Genomic DNA, 18,461 nt, shown 5'->3' on the forward strand with positions numbered 1-18,461 from the left:
CCCTTTGAATGACACCAATACTTAAGCCAATTGTTGAAATTGATCATCTTGTCTACATATTGTGGCATCATTCTTGGTGAGGGTAAGATGCTACTCAAGGTCAGGGTCATACCGGCCTGGGCTACATGCTCAGAGAGCTCCTCTATGTCTCTTTTCATGTAGTCCAGGGTGGTACGTCTCAGGTCATTCACACCAGCATGGACAATGACTGAGTCATACTTGTACTTGCCTTGGAGTGACCTGAGTGCTTGTGTTATGTGGCGGATCCTAGCGCCCGACAGGTAGCTCACTGTGACCTTCTCCTTGTTCAGCGTGGTGAGCGGGACGTCAGTGTGCCTGATGATAGAGTCACCCATTACAAGTTTATCAGGTGTGTTGTTTAGCCTTAAGGGCTGTAACTGTTTGGCACAGTGGCTTTTTGAGCTATGTGTTGCACATGTTTTGTTTTGGGGTAGCGGTTGCTTGGGTGTCTGCTTTGGAGGTCTCTGCTGCTTAGGCAGATTTTTATTTAGAGCCTCCGAGTATGTTTTTGTGTGTTTATGTGTTTGGTTTGCTGTCGTGGTAGGTCTGTGAGACTGGAATTGTAGTGAGTGTGGTTTCCTTTTCCTCCAGACTGGTTACGCCAGTACTGAGTTGAGAGAGCTTAGCCTCCAGTTTGGCTATATGGTTGCATCTCTCACATGTATTGGAATTTGTTGGGAGGAGGAGAGGGTTGTCTTTGTACATGAGGCAGTTGTAACATTGCCTCAAGATTCCCAGATTCACCAGCTGGACCGGAGAGGAGATTGACAACTGACCTTTGGACATGCTAGAATAGTATTGGGAATTCCTTTATAATTGAAAAAAGGGCCAATGGGGAACAAGGTACTCAAGGGGAGTTTGCAAGGGTGTAGTGCTTTTAATTTTTTAGTGCTGACTTATATAATTGCTTTAGTGAGCAAGTGCCAGGTAACTTAAATGCAATGTGTTACAGGTAACTTAAATGCAAAAACGACAAACAGTAACTTTCTTTCAAGTGAAACAAGGAAATAAGTACAGTAAGCAATGCAGATATCACTAGGGATCCACAGAAGCGCTGAAAAGCCGCATTTTAGGTGGAATTAGCGTTTCAGGGAAATAACAAACAAACAACAACAAGCATACAAACAAAGCTAGATTCAGCAGGCCTGGATCTAGTCTATGCTACAGCAAACAAGGTGTACCAATTTCAGTAAGAAACAGTTCAAATATGCAGGCACTATAAGCTATTTATTTGCTATTCTCAGCTCATTACTGTGGGTAGTTTTGTGTAGCAAAAGTTCTGAGTCAGGGTGTAGCCTGGAAAGGAGAGTTTTGGCTGGTACTTTGCAGTCGGTCTTGGCTATACGCAGTTCAGTAATACAATATAGAGGGGGAACTGATTCGGTAAACTTCAGTAAAGACCTTTAGGAAGTGGAATGGCCATATACTTAAAACCAAGTAGATGATTAGATTTTTGCGGTATTCAGGTTTGTGTCCAGACTTTACTCTGGTTGTTTTAAAAAAAGGTTTTTCTTTTCCGTCAGTTAACTCGTTGGTGTCATTGCTTTAGGGTTGCCCACGAGTTTTCGTGGGCTGTGAGGCATTGTTGTTTCTAGTAATTGCTATCATGTGACTACACTGTTTTAAGTTTTGCCTCTTTCCTTCCTGCTGTGTGATCTAGGAATCAGTGCATAATAATAATAATAAAGTTAAGCAGTGCTACTTTTAAGTACTTTCGTTTAACTGTATATGCGATATACGCATAGTTTGTAAAAGGAAGTTGTTGTTAAAGCGTAGCCAATTTGTTATGGCTGTTGGTCGAGCATTGTCCGCTTTTATTGTTTTGACTGAAGTAGGAGTCTTGGTGTTGATGCAGTTTGTTCACGTGGTCCGAGTCATCTGGGAGAAGCCTCTTTCAGGGGGGGGGAAAAAACACAACGGTGCAATTTCCTTCATGGGTGAGTTTCATGCAGAATGATTGGGTCTTGCCTCATTCAAGAACAGCACAGTAAATGCTAAGCTTTGTGCTACATTCACCTTGGATCATTATATGGTGGTTCTAGTTGCAGTTCAGAAGATGCACGCCAGGATCTGTAAGAGCAGTTAAGGCATTTTGCGGGCTTTTATAACTTTTGTGGTTACTGTCCATGTCTGGGAGACATGAGTTTTATCTTACTGTGTTATCTTAATGGGGTTAAAGTTACAGAGCATGGGAAATGGGTAATAATAATAATTACATCAATATTGTTTACTGCATTTAAAGTGAATACATGTCTTGCAACCATGTTCTAACTTGTGGCTCATGTAATGGCTAAAATGGGTTTATGAATCAGGTTATTTACCTGCTAAAGAAATAAAATAAATAAATATATGCCATATAAATCTGTCACGTATCAATCAGCTCATGGATCCGTGACTCCATCTTTTGGATTTTTAAAACATTTATGTCACTGCTGTATAAATACAGTCTTAGGTCTGTCTTGAATAACAAGAAGTTCGCTGAAACTCCAATGAGGTTACACAAACAGTTGAAATAGTTTAACTTAATAAACTATTTCAACTGTTTGTGTTGCGAGCCCTCATTTGGAGTTTCCAGCGAACTTCTGGTTGTTTATTCGTGGTATTTTGGTTCGCTTTCATCTCCTTTTTGACTGTCTTGAAAATAAACCATGCCCGATGGGATTAATGTTGTCAACAGAAATAAGTAAATAAATAAATGATATCTTGTTGATAGGACTTTTTCTTCCAAAATGCCATACATTGTTTGCCTATACAATAACTTTTAAGACATTGACTGGGAGGAAAATATAGCTAAACATATGCAGAATTTGCAGTCTTCTTTACTGAAAGAAACTGTCTCCTGAACCACATAAGATGAGTTGGTAACATCCAAATATTGGTCTAAGTTACATTTAGCCTGTAATTTATTAATCCTAGATTTTTTTTTTATGGTATTAAAAGTCTATTGCTCTCGGAAGATTATTGTTTCCGAGTTAGGGGTTTCCCCATAGTTGGTCTTATATGTAACAGCCATGAGATGCCTGGGCTACCATTAGGCAGTCCTTTGGAATCAAGTACAGTATGTTTCTGTTGCCGAACCTACAATAGAGGGAAAGTTGATAATGCTTTCTAAATGATGCCTGCTCACTGCTCTAATTAGAGAAGTATGTTACAGGGTAGCACACGAACATGGAGCTAAACATGTGCTGGTGTGTTCCACGAATAGCTCTCAAATTTCAACAGAATCAGAGACAAATCCGGGAAAGATCAAGAACATTTATAAAATATTAGCACTAACTTGAGACTTTGACAGGATAAGAGAATGAAAATTAATATACATTTTCTGATGTAAAAGAAGTCTATAACTGTTAATTATTGTCATTATTTATGCAGCGTAATTCACCACCTTTCCTCCAAAGTCAAGAGGGATTGAGAGAGGCAGAGGTATAATGTCAGTCAAGAAGTCACAGCTATGGTAAAGTGACTGAGCTAGTTAGGTGTATGAAGTAAAAAGCCCTACTTCTTATTTCTTGCAAAGAAGGCTGGCACAACTCTTAGCAGCTGAGTCTTGTGCATTTGTGACATGCCTTATATGTAACACTTGCATTAGTTTAGGGACACAGGTGGAATCCCAGGGGTGTATTTTCTGTTTCCCATCCAGTTAACCAGGTTGTGCTTGAGAAGGGATAATGAGGTACTTTTGAGTGGAGAGAGAATCTATTTCACAGATGGGGGAGTTTGTGGGACACAAATCTCTCCTGTTAACAAGTCCTATTGATGTCACGGACCAGGTTGAGGTCAGGCTTGTGGGTTACTCAGGTGCACATCTGCTATTCTACTGGCTGTCTGGGTTTGGGGGAGCAATATATGGGTGAGCAGGGTATGCTCCAGTCAGGCCTTAACTTCATCATTAATATGTTTTGGCTGTGTGTGTGTGCTAAGAATTTACAGTTTCCTTCCTTTCTTTTGCAGGTGGGGCACTGCAGACAGGGCATCAGTCGCTGACCTGAAGGAGGTGGGTTTGAATGGAGATGGAGGCTGTCGCAGTGTCGATGTCCTGTTGGTTAGAGCGGTGCACTGCAGGAGGGGGTTTTTGAAGGTGATGTATTGTGCTGTGTTGGTGTGCTGCTCTGGAGTGTTCCTGTTGCAGGAGTGGGCACTTTGAGGTCAGACATAATCTTACTATGTGCTCATAAAGGTATGTCAGTGTTGGTTCAGATAGGAGGTAGTGGGCGCACGTGAGGAGAATGTATGGGGGCAGGGTGAAGCTTGGTGGGAGTTGTTTATGGGGAGGAGTATGGGGTACCACATGTGGGGTAAAGTCATTTTCCAAGTATGTATGACTTTTAGAGGCAGGTTAAGTTTTATGGGGCATGGTAGGTATACAGGTATGTTGTGCATGTTGCAGGACCCAGGGCTTTGTGGCTAACCAAAAGTGGGAAGCCTTAAGCAAGGCATGTTCTTAAGGAAGGCTTATGGCAGGGCATTGATAGTTTGGTTTAACTGGTGTTGCAGGGGCCTAGAGCTCCCATTATATGGATGGCTTATTATAGGACATTGCCATAGTGATTACATTTGTGTTGCAGTTGCCCTGGGTAGGAGTTGGTGAGAAAGATTGGGTATTTGTCTGCTTTGGGATCAAGGTTGGGCAGTTCAGTCGGTCAATGAGGTGTTAGCTACGAGTAGCATAGTTACACAGGTGATAATGGTACACAAACTTAATCCGGGTTAGGGGTTTCATTGGCATGTAGGGTCAGGTTAGGTTTAATAGGGGGAGGATTAACTGTTAGTGGCCATTGACAGGATAGTTTGTGTGTCGAGGGTTGATGTAGGTAATGAAGGTTACTGGGCTACAGTTCATGTGGTGTGTTTTTCTTTGTAATGGGTGTATTGAAGTCATTCATAGGGTGTTTTTGTTGATCAGCAAATGCTATAATGACATTAAATGTTTTTTCATTACATTGGTTGGTTGGTGTGGTTGAATTGCTATTAAAATTGGTTTTCAAAAAGGAAATTTCGTATGGATATTATGTCCATTGGGCAGTAAAACAGGGCATCAGTTAGGCATGATAGTGGGCAATTGTTCTTGAATTTGCTTTTGTGTGGCTTTGAGTTCAGTGTTTGGGTGGTACATTTGGGGGGGGGGTAATGATTTGGAATCATTGTAAGCTACTATGGTTTCTTAGGTGAGTGTCAATTTAGTTAATATGTACAGGTTAGGCAAGGTTATGGTTGGTTACTTTAGCACTGGAGTGGGATTAGTGTTATAATTTCAGCAGTTCAGGTAGTTGGCTAATTTGGCCAGTTATGTTATAGAGCTTTGGTGGCCTGTTTGTCACTTTGGCTATGTATGTGATAAAGTTTATAACCTGGAGGGTTGAGTCAGTGGCTTGTGTGAGGGAGGATGAGTGAGGGGACATGGAGTATTTATTTTACTTTGTTGTTTGTGTTAGCTGGTGTAGGACGTTCATTGGGGTTGTTGGGGGATTATGGTTTGTTTCCAGTTGCCAATATGGAACTTACAGGACTGATGGTGGTTGGGCTGCTAACAATGCCATGATGGTTGTTTAACCATTTCATGTTATAAAGGCTGGTTGGTTTAATGCCTGGATTGATATTGCACCTGCGCTAAAGAGATCTTATTGGTATGATGGTATGCAATTGAGTTTAATAATGAAATAATATGGCTTGTTTTGTTGAGTTGCTAGAATCATTCCAGTACACAAGCAGCCAGCACCAAAGAGTAATCAACACAATATCTCAAGTAGATTAAATAGTTAGTTTATTTAAACAAGTCCCAGACCAGTTTCAGCAAACATGCCTTCCTCAGTGGGATATGTAACAAATAATCCCAATACATTCATAACCTTTAAATAGTACAACCCTCCAATGAGAAGTCACCTTCACATATTAGATCATTTATTATACCATTTGTTGATATTCCTGAGAAATAAACAATAAACAAATATCACCAAAATGTGTTTTATAAATCACAATTTTATAAATATAATTTAACAAATTTAATAAATTTTATAAGTAATCATTAAGCCCCGGTGAAAAGAGACACCCCAGTTTTATAATCCAGTATTTCTCCTTTCTATTTAAAATAGAGTGCCAGCCCTGTTTGTTACTTCTGTTGCCATGGATCCTGTCTATAACCATAAAGTAGAACTGGGCAGTATTGTGAACCATACAATGTCTATATAGTGCATTTGTCAACCTTTTATTGCGTATACCACTCCGATGTTCGGACAGGTGCATGTTGCTAGGTATATAACCCAATCTGTTCCACAATTCCCCAAAAATATGGTATTGAAAAGCTGACTGGTATTTGTGCTAGTAAATTGTTTGGACTTGAATATGTAGTGGCATGAGGAACAATGACCACAGGGAAGGGTGCCCAACAATCTGTCCCCAGTGATAATAATTTGATGGTGTTCCACACCCCCTGTGCTGGTATGTTTGAAACGGGAAAAGTGTGATCCCAGTGTTTTTCCCTTCCTGTAAGAAAACTGACAATTAAGACCAAGAGCATGATGTAACTCATCACTGGCCAAAAGTATATTCCAATGTTTAGAAATTATCTTCTGAATCAGACTGATATTACGACCATAGGTTGTAACAAATCTAATCGTTTCAGATTCCATCCTCTGCATTTTTTCTTTGTATTTTAATAATTGCGTCCTGTCCAAAGCTGAGGACCAATCACTGGCAGCCATGATGTCCTGTTGTTTATAACCCATAACCCTAAATCTATTAATAAGATCCTGTTGTGATGTCATATAATCATCCATAGTAGAACAGATTCTTTTAATACGTAAGAACTGGGACTTGGGGATAATGCGAATGGTATGACTTGGAATGGATGCATGCTGGTGGCAAAGAGCAGGTTGTTGTATTGGGGATACTTACGATACACCTGAGTTCTTAATGTGTTATCAGGATTTTTGGTAACTGTAACATCCAGAAAATTAATTTGATGATAATCTGAATTTAGTGTAAATTCTATTCCCCATTTGTTAACGTTCAAATATTCCACAAATTCCAATAGATATTGTTTATCAGCTCGCCACACCAACCAGCAAACATCCAAGTATCTCCTCCAAATATCCAGTTCATTCATATAAATATTATGTGTGGGGTCATATATCAGCTGTTCTTCAAGATATGCCATGAACAGGCCAGCATAAATGGGTGCAAAGGATGCACCCATTGCAGTACCCTGAGTTTGCCAAAAACATTCCCCCTAAAAGTAAAACACATTTTTGCTGAGTTCATGCTCTGCCATACATATTAGTAGAGTATTGAAACCTGCTGGATACAAATTAGCTCAATTTAACCAATAATCTAAGGCCTGGAGACCAGCCCAGTGGGGAATGTTAGTATATAAAGCCTTAACGTCAAGTGTACATAAAAGCCAATCTGGCTCTAGTTGGGTATCTGATACTGTTTTGAGAAATTGTGTCATATCCTGTATTCTAGCATGTGTCAACTCAAGCAAAGGTTTCAAGTATTGGGTCAGAAATACAGACAAAGGCTCGGTCAAAGAACCTCTGCTGGAAACTATAGGTCTACCCAGAGGTTTAGTCAGTGATTTGTGTATTTTGGGTTAAAAGTATAATATTTGTTAACTTTTTTTTTTTTGAAATGCGGCGTCAATAGGCAATAACATAATGACGAGGGCTGACAATTGTCCATTTCCTCCCCCATAATATAATGTATTCATGACATAATGACGCCTCCCTTATCAGCCGGTAATATAAAAATATTTTTATTATCCTTCAATTTCTGTAAGGCTTGTCATTCCCCAACAGTAAGGTTATGACTGAGTGGAGTGTTCTGACCCAATGCAAAATGTAAATCTTTGACCACAGCCTGTTGGAATATAGATCCGTGCTTGTTCATAGGAGGCATATAGTCTGAATTTAGAAATTTGAAATTAGTCGATCCTTGACAGGCATCCCTAGATCCAAAAAACAATCATAAATTCAGTCTATGACAGAAGTCATGTACATAAGTAACAAAACTAGTTTCATCAACAAAAAGCTCACAACAAAGTTTAAGCCTTTATTAAGTAGTTGTTTCTGCTCAGTGGTAATTTCTACATTAGAAATATTAAGAATATTATAGCCAGCTTCACCTACTGGGACATTAAGGTTTGAAGCAAACCTTCTACTGTGTCTATTTTTATGTTTTCTTCCACCCCTCCTCCTGCCATGTCAAAAGGATGGTCTGAGCTCCGCTGTTTCTTTGGGTCAGGTGAGTCCTGTACACTCACAAACTCTGTGCCCGTAGCTGAGGGCTCATCAGCAGAAGTACTGCTATATGTATTGCCCGTTTTTCTAAGAATAGACCTTGGTCTTTTCCTATTGGTCCCCCCCCCCCCCCATGGGCTGGTTAGTGTCAGAAAAAGTGAAAATTTTTTGGGCGTCAAAGGGTTTACCCCTTTGATAGTCTGTCAAATCCCTGTTGAACATTCGTATTTTCTTATCGTTAATTTGTTTCTCAAAAGCAAAAAGCTCCCTTGTAAACTTGTTAAGGCAAGCAGAATATTGAGCTTGGTCCTCATACGGTTTTGATTCCTCACACATTTTCTTCACTTCCTCAATGTTTACATCTATCATACGTTCATAATAGGAACTTAGAGTGCAAACAAATGAGATGGACGCATTTTTTTGACCATGACTCCACTCCTGCACCAATAAATCATCCATCTTACCCACCAGGGGCTGTATTTTGACTCTAAGCCCTCTGGGTCTGATATCTTTACGTTGGTAAGCTTTAAAAAGCTTAAGATGCCAGATGTTTGTTCGTAATATTTTCATACTCTTTCCTTATTTATTAAAGTCCAGATTGCAGCCGTCAACTGGATCCATGTTTCTGTTCATCAGCATTATTGTCATTTTCATTAGCAATGCCGAAAACACATATATCATTCTTGTCGGCACAAAGCCCCTTCAAAATTGTCTCCAGATACATGACCATATGCTCACAATCTGTTGGTTATTCAACCCAAAACCTAAATAGTACAAAAGATATATAGAGTCCCTATCTATCAGTATTATACCAGAAACTAGTCACAAGGGAGCAATATTACTGAAAGACAAATAATAATTAACAAGTGAAGGAAAACTCCCTCACCATATAGTTATCACAAAATAAAGCACAAAAGTTTCAACAGCGACAGGACAAATAACAAGAAAAAGAAAATTCAGCTAACCCTGTATGGCCCACGGGAAAGACCAAGAGTAGAATACTAAGAATATAATAGTAAAGACAATAATCATGCCCCTAAAAAATGTGTTTCAATATGAAGAAGGTCCTTGGTTTGATTAGGGACCAGGTTGGTTAATATTCTGACAAGGGACCCACTAAGTCCAAATGTTATTCCAATTCCAAGCAACATGTATCAAAACATGTGGTAAAAAATATAATGACTATCTGTAGTAAAAAAAAAAAAAAAAAAATTTTTCAATTCTGTATTTAAATACTGCTGTTGTTGCTGTGTATTTTTGATTCACTAATTGCTTTTCTGTTGTTTTGTATGCTAATTAGTTGCTAACTCCTGCTTAGTAGTTTAGTTATCCTCTTGTATATATTTTTTTTCTTAGTGTGTTACCGTAGACTGTTACAGTGGAGCTTTTCTCCTCGGGCCTCTACTGAAAATGGACATGTATCCAGTTAGACTAGCCCGGTCAACAAATGTAAAATAAATAAATAAATAAATAAATATATGAATGAACTGGATATTTGGAGGAAATACTTAGATGATTGTTGGTTGGTGTGGTGAGCTGATAAACAATATCTATTGGAATTTGTAAAATATCTGAATGATAGCAAATGGGGAATAGAATTTACACTAAATTCAGATTATCATCAAATTAATTGTCTGGATGTTACAGTTACCAAAAATCCTGATAACACATTAAGAACTCAGGTCTATTGTAAATATCCCCAATACAACAGCCTGCTCTTTGCCAACAGCATGCATCCAAGTCATACCATTCGCAATATGCCCAAGTCCCAGTTCTTACGTCATAAAAGAATCTGTTCCACTATGGATGATTATATCACATTACAATAGGATCTTATTAACAGATTTAGGGTCAGCGGTTATACACAACAAGACATCATGGCTGACAGTGATTGGGCCTCAGCTTTGGACAGGATGTAATTATTAGAATACAAAGAAAAAACACAGAGGATGGAATCTGATACTATTAGATTTGTTACAACTTATGGTCGTAATATCAATCTGATTCGGAAGGTAATTTGTAAACATTGGAATATCCTTTTGGCCAATGATGAGTTATATCATGCTCTTGGTCTTAATTGTCATTTTTCTTATAGAAAGGGTAAAACATTGGGATTACACTTTTCCCATTTCAAACATATCAGCACAGGGGGTGCGGTACACCATCAAATTACTATCACTGGGGACAGATTGTTGGGCACCTTTCCCTGTGGTCATTGTTCCTCATGCCAGTACATATTCAAGTCCAAACAATTTACTAGCAAAAATACCAGTCAGCTTTTCAATACCAGATTTTTGGGGAGTTGTGGAACTGATTGAGTTATATACCTAGCAACATGCACCTGTTCGGCTTTCTATATAGGGCAGACATCACATTCCTTGCGTCTCCGTATGTCCGAACATCGGAGTGATATATGCAATAAAAGGCTGACAAATGCATTATATAGACATTTTATTGTTCACAGTACTGCCCAGTTCTACTTTATGATTATAGACAGGATCCATGGCAACAGAAGTTACAAACAGGGCTGGCACTCTATTTTAAATAGAAAGGAGAAATACTGGATTATAAAATTGGGGTGTCTCTTTTCTCTAGGCCTTAATGATCACTTATAAAATTTATTAAATTATATTTATAAAATTGTGATTTATAAAACACCTTGTGGTGATATATATTTGTTTATTGTTTATTTCTCAGGAATATCAACAAATGGTATAGGAAAAGACCTAATATGTGAAGCTGACTTCTCATTGGACGGTTGTACTATTTAAAGGTTATGAATGTATGGGATCATTTTTACATATCCAACTGAGGAAGGCAGGTTTGCCAAAACCAGTCTGGGAATTGTTTAAATAAACTATTTAATCTACTTGAGATATTGTGTTGATTATCCGTTGGTGCTGGCCGCTTGTGAACTGGAATTAGTTTGGTTTGGCCTTGCACAAGCCGTATGTGCAGACATCTTTACTGATGAGTTGCTAACATGCCATGATGGCTGTTGAGCTGTTTTATGGGGGTGGCTTTTTGGTCTAGGGGTATGATTCTTGGTTTGGGTATGAGAGGGCCTGAGTTCAGATCCTGGACAAGTCCTGCATTAAAAAAAAATATATATATAAGAGATAGTGTGATGGTGGGATTATTAGACAACGGGAGTTAAGTGATACTAATTGGGTTGGTAATGATGGGCGCATCATTGGAATTGTTATTGCTCTAGCATTGAGGAGAGCTCATTTCATTATTATTGGATTGGGTGGTAAATGGGGTTGGAATGTGACATGTTGGCATGTAGTTGACTCTGTGTGGTTTTTATAATGCCCTTGAAGTCATTGCAGAGCTGCCATTGGTCATGAAGTGAGGATTATTTAGCTTATGTGCAGTGCGATGTTAGGTTATCTTAGCATAGGTGAAGGGTCAGTGTTTTTGTTTTCAACTGTTTCAGTAATGGTTTATTTTGCTACGTGATAGGGTTTTAGGAGTTAACTCTCCCCATCTTAGTTAGTGGGGACGGGGTACACCGAATGACTTTTGGCTGGATGCATTAATGGTGTTTGGTTTGCTGGAAATGTGCTGCAGAGAGGGGGAACAGCCTGGTCAGGCTGGTAGGTGGAGAAGAAGGGCAGGCTTGCCCTCTTCTGTTTCTCCTTGAGTGGAGAAGAAGGGCAGGCTTGCCATCTTCTGTTTCCCCTCTGGTGCTGGATGGTCAATTCAGTAAGTTTGGAAAGGAAAGTGAGTGGTTACGCTGCTTGAGTACATAAGTAAGTGGAGGAAGCTGCTTATTTGGTTGATGGTATAATGCAATAAATGGTAAGGAAAATGAGTGGTTATGCTGTTTGTGATAAATGCCGATAAAGAGTAATGGAAGTGAGTGGGTACACTGCTTCATATGTAAGTGAGTGGAGGTATGGACGCTGCTTACTGATCAGGATGAGCAGGTTTATGCTGTCCTGTCTTAAGATAATTTTACATGGATGTTATTTCACCTGTATCATGTTTGGTTGAAATGAATGAATATTGGTTAATATTTATGTTTATGGAAATTTAATAAAGGTCATCAAATGTCATTCAGTGTAATGTGTTTCTTGAAGGGGACCTGGACAAATGAGGTTTGGAACAGACCATTTTGTCCAGGGACATCTTCAGGGTGGGGTGTTAGAGTAGCAGGATTTGGGAGAATAGGGTAAGGATAGGGTTACACAGGAATGGATGAGGTTTAGGAGGAAGTGAGGTAGGGGTAGGGAGGGGCTTAGAGGATGTTAGGGCAAGTATAACTGGAATAGGAGTCACATTTTGGCATGAACTTGCTACCCGCCCTCACTCCCTCTTTTATTAGTGGTGATACGGTTATGTTTAGCTTGGACAGAGCAGAGAAGAGGGGCAGGCTTGCCCTCTTCTGTTTCCCCCTCTGGTGCTGGATGGTCAATTCAATAAGTTTGGAAAGGAAAGTGAGCAGTTATACTGCTTGAGTACATAAGTAAGTGGAGGAAGCTGCTTATTTGGTTGATTGTATAATGAAATAAATGGTAAAGAAAGTGAGTGGTTACACTGCTTGATAAGTACCGATAAAGCGTAATGGAAGTGAGTGGAGGTATGGATGCTGCTTACTGATCAGGATGAGTAGGTTTACGCTGTCCTGTCCTAAGATAATTTTACATGGATGTTAGTTCATCTGTCTCATGTTTGGTTGAAATGAATGAATATTGATTAACATCTATGTTTTTGGAAATTTAATAAAGGTCGTCAAATGTCATTCGGTGTAATGTGTTTCTTGAAGGGGACCAGGACAAACTGAAGTTGCTATGAGTAAGCTACAAGGAGCACAATGTTAATAATTTTAATTGTGACAAACTCATACTAAATGCTTTCCTCCTGTAAAAAGGACTTCATCAGAGCATGAGTTCACAACTTCTAACATTATTTAAACACAAGTGGACAACCAATCAAAACATAATCCCAAACAGTTAATCAAATAAACTCAATTACCAAAGTAATTAATTCAACATCATAAAAACACAACTCTATGAAAAATTCAAAAATGTATCTCAAAAAATTAAGACATCAAATAAATTTATAAAGGGAAAAAATAAAATCTCATAAATGTATAAAAAATCTGTAACCTGGCTGATCTCACTTTAAGCGCACTGTTAATAGACTCCTGCTCATTTAAACTCGTCTTTATAGTGGCATTAAAACATAATTGCTAGACTACCTCTATATGTTCTTATAGAGTCTCCCTTTCCCCCCAAGATTACTAACCACTTTATCAATAACACCAAATTCAAATTTAAATTTGGAAAAGGCAGTACACATGTTAGTGTGTACACAGAATTTTTCTCATTACACTTTGAAATGTCATATAGGTGTTAATATATTCTTTTCTTCAGTGGATGCTCTGTATTTCCCACATAGAAACTAGCACAGTCCTGACATACACCAGTGTAAACAACACCTTTAGTAGAGCAGTCTACCCTTATTCTGTTGACTAGATCTTTCCCTCTGTATTTTATTAGAACTCTGTCTCCATCTAGGACAAAATTGCAATAATTTCACATACCACATTTCCAAGTACCAGTTTTTTAGTGTTTCCCTGTATACAACCATCATCTTTACATAGTTCAGAATTGTCCTTCAGTTTGTTCCCCCTATTGTAAACAAATGTGAGATGCTCTCCTAGACAATCCATCAAACAAGAATCCTGTGTGAAATGTTCTAATTCTTATCGGTGATAGTTTTTATCATACTTGAGTCAGTATTATATTTTAACTTCATAGTTTACTATATGTGGTATGGAGACACATTTCCAATAAAATACAGAGGGAACCAATCTGGCGGTCCCCTGCCATAAACAAACTGTACAACAGAAGGAAGAAACTGTTGCAAAAGAGAGTAAAATCCCATGAGTGGAGGAGCTCCCTGGTTAGCCTCAGTAAGAAGCTGAGATCCCTTATAAGATCCTCCAAAGCTAGCTACGAAAAAAAAATCGCCACTAAATCCAAGGACAACCACAAAGCATTCTATAGCTATGTCAAGAATCTAGATGGCAACACGCAGATCTGCTCTGAGTTACAGCACAAAGGCACGAAAATTACAGAACCAACTGATATTGCCAACATCCTGGCAGATCGGTTCAGTGCTAACTTTACCCCCCTCTCACCCCCTAAAGGGCCCATATCTATACAGGAAGAATGCAGAGTGCCTGTAATCACAACTACGCAGGTAAAAGCTGCACTGTCTAAAGCCAAAAACACAGCATCCATGGGACCGGACAACATCCCAGGCTGCGTTTCACACGAACTTCAGAACGTATTGGCTCCCTACTTAAGCACCATGTTCAATAATAGCCTCGCATCAGGCTTTGTGCCCAGTGAATGGTGCACAGCAACAGTTATCACACTCCACAAAGGGGGAGCCACCACTGATCCCGGGACTTATTGACCTATTAGCCTGACGAACCTGGTCTGCAAGGCCATGGAACATATCATCATGGAACTCATAAACAAAGACATTGGTAACCTCCAAACTCTGGATCCCACCCATTTCGGGTTTGTGAAAGGCAGATCATGCCTCCTGAACCTGATCGACTTCTTTGAGGCAGTCACCAAAGCCATGGATGAGGGTAAGGTGGTTCACACAGCCTACCTTGACCTTGCCAAGGCTTTCGACACCATCCCCTATTCTGGAATTATAGCTAAAGTCACTAAACTAGGTATAAATCCCTACGTCAGAAGATCGGTTGCCAACTGGCTCACTGACAGAACCCACACTGTAAAAGTTGAAGACTCCAAATCTGACCTCAAAGCAGTGACAAGTGGAGTACCACAGGGTTCTGTCCTAGGACCTCTCCTGTTTGGTATCTACTTCTCTGAAGTACAGGCTAACACAGAAGGTCTCTGGCTAATGAGGTTCACAGATGACTGCAAACTAGGAGCCATAGTCAAGTCCCCAAATGATGTGGGCATCCTACAGTAGGGCCTCACTGAGACAGATGCCTGGTGTCACAGCCATGGCCTCAAGCTCAATGCCAAAAAGTTTAGTGTCATCCCCTTTGGTAAAAACTCTGTACCCATGAACTACCACATAGGTAGCAATCTACTTAACACCTAATGCATGATAAGAGACCTTGGGACCCAGGTGGACAGTAGTCTCTCCTTTGATAGTCACATCGTTACAGTAGTCAGGAAGTCCTTCTACATGGCACACCTCATCATAAAAGGGTTCTCATCCATGAAAAAAGAGGTCATTGTTCCCCTCTACTCGTCACTCATTAGACCCATTATATAGTACAACTCCTCTTTTGGAATGTAGCTCACAAGACATCTGCAGCAGCTGGAAAGGCCACAGAAGTACCTCAAAAAGAGGATTACTGGCCTCAAACAATTGCCCTACACTGACAGCCTCAAAAAACTCTAGCTTTACTCCACAGCATATCGCCTACTTCGAGGTGATCGCTGCCTAACATATAAAGCTATGTCAAACCTAGAGCTGTTGGAAATGCTACACATAAAGAAATCCCAATCCCTCCAAGCTACACGCTCCAGGGATCTAAACCTTGTCACCACAATAAACAGGACACACTGAAGGGATAGATTCCTGTCCCAGATACTTCCTATACTCTGGAACAAGCTACCCATCTATGTCAAGCAAAGTTCTTCATTAACACTCTTCAAGAAAAATTTTGATGAGTGGATGGGAAATAGGAAATACACCCCAAGGATCACTTCTGTGTCTCTGCTGGACAGTCGCACAGGAAAATAACTTTCTTGGGTGGCATAAGCTATGGAACCTTGCTGGCTAGGCTTACATAGGCCCTTGGGCCGGTAGCCTAGTACCTACCTATGAACAGAATATGGGCAAACGGCTCTAGTAAAGGAGTTGTTTATGTTGGTGTATGTCAAGACTGTGCTAATTTCTGTGTGGGAAAAACAGAACGCCCACCAAAGAAAAGAATACATGAACACCTATATGATATTTCTAAGAGAAATGAGAACATTGCTCTGTACAAACATGATAAAATATGTACTGCCTTTTCCAAATTTAAATTTGAATTTGGAGTTATTGATAAAGTGGTTAGTAATCCTAGGGGGGTAAATAGGAGACTATTAGAATATAGAGTCAGTCTGCCAATTACATTTGAATGCCACAGTAAAGCCAGGTTTAACTGAACAGATGTCTATTAACAGTGTGCTTAAATTGAGCTCAGTCAAGTTATAGATTATTTACATATTCATAAGATTTTATTTTTTTTTACCTTTATAAATTTGTTTGATGTGCAACATTTTTTGAGATATGTTTTTTAACTGTTCATAGATTTTTGTTTTTATGATGTTGAATTAATTACTTAGGTACTTTTTACTGGATGAAAGTGCTTAGCATGAGTGTATCACCATTAAAATTGTCTGAATTATTGATATTGTGCTCCTTGTACCATAAACATCATTTTCAGATCTAATTCCATTCTTTTATAAAACTCATACAATGTTCCACCAGGGCATGAAGTACTATATACTTTCACATTCCTCAGAAAATTATCCAGCTCTTCCATTACTATATCCTTCTCCAGTTCCTTATTCTCTTCTTTGCTCAACTTATATATTTTCAATTCTTTTTCCTCTTCTTTCCCTTTCTTATACAAATTCCTCACATATTGTTGAACTACTTTCATAATTGCTTCCCCACCTTCATCTCTATGTCCAATTTCATTCCTTGTCCATTTTATCCTACAGTCTTCCTGCTCTACCATATTACTTTAAAATGGGATACTTCTTCCCTTTCCCTTTAGCAAAACATTTTTGTCTATAACTATATCTTTAATTCTAGTTTATCTCATCTTATTTATTTCTGCTTCCCACTTTATCTCTTCCTTCCAAAGTTTGTTCATATTCCTTTACAGACTTTTTTATATTCTTCCTCCTCCCCCACATACTCCTCTCTTCCTGGCAATAAACCATTCTATTTTTCAACTTATACGTTATGTGCCATACTTTCCAGTTACTTTAGAATTACTTTCTTTCTATAGGGCCTTGCCATATCAACTTCATTTTTTATTTTATGTCTTCTGTTTCTACTGCCATTGCAGTTAAGTTTTTTCGTATTTCCCTTGATTAACATTCTCTCCATTTTTGTCCAACTCCACCCATAATATTGCATGATCTGTGAAAATAACTTCAGTCTTCCCTTTTCGTATTTCCACTAGTCAGACAACCTGTTGTATCTAACACCTCTGTTCTTACAGAAGATAAAATCTCATACCTTGTCATATCACCCAAACTGATCTCCTGCCAAGGAGTGTGTCATATAACTTGTTTGCAGTTAAAAGCTTTCTCTAGAGGCTCCTTTATCTGCTTAAAACTTTTATTTAAAGCCTCACTGCTGCTTTTCTGCTGTGAGAAACATTTCTGCAGTTTGTTTCTACCTAAGTAGTGTGGGCATTTGTAGCATTGTCCGTATTCAGGCTTGTGTTTGGGCCAAGTGTTTGTGGAGGCTGTGTGTCTGAGCACATGTTCAAGGACATCTTGGTTTAGCCAAAGCCATTAGGCATTTCAGTGAGAGGGGATTCTTTATGGTCATTGGCTGACTGGGGTCACATTGACTACAGCATAGAGTAAGCACCTCATTGGTTCTTTTGAACTTTTTTAAAGTTGTCTCAGGTTTCAACTTTCTGTTACCTAGGAAGTTAAGTTTGTGATTGTTTCTGCCATTTCACACTGAGCTAATCGAAGGAAGGGCACTGAGCAAACTCAGATCTATAATATATAACATTAAGTATCTTGTTTTATGCTTATTTTTTCAAGTTATTTATAGCACTTTGTCTACTGCATACTTTTCTAGCTAGTTTCACTGTGTGTGAGGTATTAACTTGAAATTGTCCACTTTTATTAAGCATCTGTTTGGGTTGTTCTGATCTCCTGCCAAGGAGTGTGTCATATAACTTGTTTGCAGTTAAAAGCTTTCTCTAGAGGCCCCTTTATCTGTTTAAAACTTTCATTTAAAGGCTCACTGCTGCTTTTCTGCTGTGAGAAACATTTCTGCAGTTTGTTTCCCACCTTCCCTCCCTATTTGTATGCTGTTCTTACAGTTGGTGGATTTGCAGTTGCCCACCCTTACTGTAAATTTGATCTGGGACACTCCTCCCAGTCTAGTGTTATTACCTCATTCTACCTAATACAGGGAGAACATTTGAGAAGGCCAATCCACTTAGTTTCTGCTCCT

This window comes from Protopterus annectens, chromosome 6.part0 (genome assembly GCF_019279795.1).
Source record: "Protopterus annectens isolate FY-2018-M chromosome 6.part0, PAN1.0, whole genome shotgun sequence".
Taxonomy (NCBI): domain Eukaryota; kingdom Metazoa; phylum Chordata; order Ceratodontiformes; family Protopteridae; genus Protopterus; species Protopterus annectens.